We start from the raw sequence: 2,507 nt of genomic DNA, 5'->3' as shown, positions 1-2,507 counted from the left end.
GCTCTCGTGCGATGGCAATTGAGCAAGAGGACGAGGGACTTTTGCCATTGGCCGCTGTGCGGCTTGCCCTCCCTAGTCATGTCTTACCCCATCCCTAAAATGAGGCAAGTGCACAGTCCAATCCAAAACTATGAGGAATCTGAGACCCAGAGAGGCGTGACCCCTTCCCAGCCTCCGCTCCCAATCAATCACTCGTGCTCGGATCTCAGAGCACCAGGGAGAGCACCAGGCTGACCAGGGAGAAACGTAAGCCAAACAAAATGTCTGAGACTCGAATTTGGCCCACGGGCCTCGGGTTTGAGACCTAACATGCATCTCCTCACATATACCCCGTTATACTTTTCACCGGCCTCTTTCTGTGTGACCTCCCCTCATCCATCCATAGCTTCTGCCAGTCCTTTAAACTTCCCTTTCTTTGCTCAAGAACCTGCCATAGCTCCCCACTCCTAGAATGCAGACCTATTATTTTCGATTCTTCAGACTGAGGTGCGCACCTTTCCCTGAAGGCTCATCACTCCCGTTTTTCGCCCATGATTCGTCTGTACACTTTTGCTCCTGACACCCTGCAATTCCCACCTTAATGCATTTGCCCATGCGCCTTCCTCCTCCAGACTGGGGCTTGGCTCATAGCATCCCCGCGAAGCCTTCAGGGACCCACCTTTTGGAGAGCTTGGTCCCAGGAAGGAGGGTCGGGCACAGGGGGAGGGGCGGGGAATAGGAGGCAAGAAGCAGGTCAACGTGTATTGGGTGTTGACCACGTCAATCACCTCTGCTCGACCCAATAGGCTGAGGTCTCCACTAGCAAAGGCAGAGCGGCGGCCTCAAAAAGAGGCAAAGCTTTCAGAAGGAAACGTGAGGCAGAATAAGGGTAGACAGAGCCCTCAGGGACCTGGAGGAGGGAATTTTTCAAACCTGAAGTCACACAGGTAAAGGGCCCTTAGAGATCAAGAAATGTACTCTGTTTTCCAGGGGAAAACTGAGGCCAGAGGAGGTCTCCAAGAATTCCCAGGGAAATTGCTGAAACAGGAAGGTTAGAAGAGAAAGGCAGGATCTGTCAGATGTCAGGGTGTCCTTTACAACACTGTCCCCAAATGAAGATCCCATCACTAACCCCAGCTCCGTCCTCTACCCCCCCGCCGCCGGGGAGCCACACAGACCACAAACATTCCAGCGGCCCCGTCTGAGCCAAATCTGCGGTCCAGGTGCCCGTTCTGCCCATCTCGCCTCATTAGCCTCAAATCTGGCCCTTGTCTCCCCACCTTCTGTCCCACTTCGACCTTCTCCCTAATCTCCCGACCTGTCTTCTTCGCTCCCTTCACAGCATAAACCTGCCCCTGCCTCTCCCTTGCTCACAACCTTGCCGTGGCTCCCCAGTGCCCTTGGAAGAAAGCCCAAGCCCCTCTCCACGGCCTTCAGGGCCCTGCCAACATCTCCAGCCTCGTGTCTCCCGGTGACTCTGCTCACTGCCAGCCATAGGCCAGTTGCTGTGCTCTCTCCTGCCTCCTAGCCATTGTACAAGCCGTTCCCTCCACCTAGAACACCAGCCCCCTACCCGCCATGTCTAGCTAGCTGCTCATCGTTCTCCCAGTTGCTGCTGAGCTGCTCCTCCTCCAGGAAGCCCTCCCTGGCTACGACAGGCACCCCCTTGGCCCTCCCCAGCCTCTGCCCACCCCACCCCCCGACCCAGGATCATCACTGAGGATGCAGCTGCCTTCTCCACTAGACTGAGCCTGATGACGGCAGGGCTGGGGCAGTCTTGGTCACCGCTAGGTCCCCAGCACAGGGCTGGGCATACAGGAAGCCCTCAGGGATTGAGATTTCCAGACAGGGTTGGTTGGGTCCCCACCCTACCCACTCCCACGACTCAATATATACACTTTGCAGCAGACCACTATTCTGGCCTCGCTCTTAAGGCAGGAATGCGGTTCTGCCCCAGACCCTGAATTTTTCCACACTGACCACTCAGTCTCTACCAACCCCCGTTTTCATTTTAGTTTCCTATCAGCCCCATGAAGAACACAAGGGCAGAATCTACCACGCCCCAAGTGGGCAATTGAGGCACAGTAAACTAAGCCTCTTCCCTACATACAATCCTCCAATGGCTCTCCAGTGCCCTTGGATGATAGCCCACCCCTCGCTCACTTTGGCCTTTTGTGAACAAGCTCCTCTGCGGCCCCCCGCCCAACCTACTGCTTAACTCTACTCAGTTTCCATTTCCTTCCTCTGGCTAAGGTCACCTGGACTTTCCTCTGGGGAACCCCTCTAAGTCCAGCTCTAGGTAGGGGCCTGGCCACTCCAGAGCAACAGTGACTGGTTCAGGGATGGTCACATGACTTCTCTGGGCCAATAAGAGCCTGTCTTGGGATTTTCGACAAAAGTAGGCCATGAGCAACGTTCTGCTGCAGAAACTAGACAAAGGGATGAGAGGCTGGAACTCTCCTGAGGCGGGTGAAACCACTAACCTCACGGTAAAATAAAACCAGAGGTGAGGTGGCCTGCTGCCTGGA

The sequence above is a fragment of the Acinonyx jubatus genome, chromosome E2, assembly GCF_027475565.1.
Source record: "Acinonyx jubatus isolate Ajub_Pintada_27869175 chromosome E2, VMU_Ajub_asm_v1.0, whole genome shotgun sequence".
In the NCBI taxonomy this organism is placed as follows: domain Eukaryota; kingdom Metazoa; phylum Chordata; class Mammalia; order Carnivora; family Felidae; genus Acinonyx; species Acinonyx jubatus.
Note: the sequence above shows the minus strand (reverse complement) of the source record.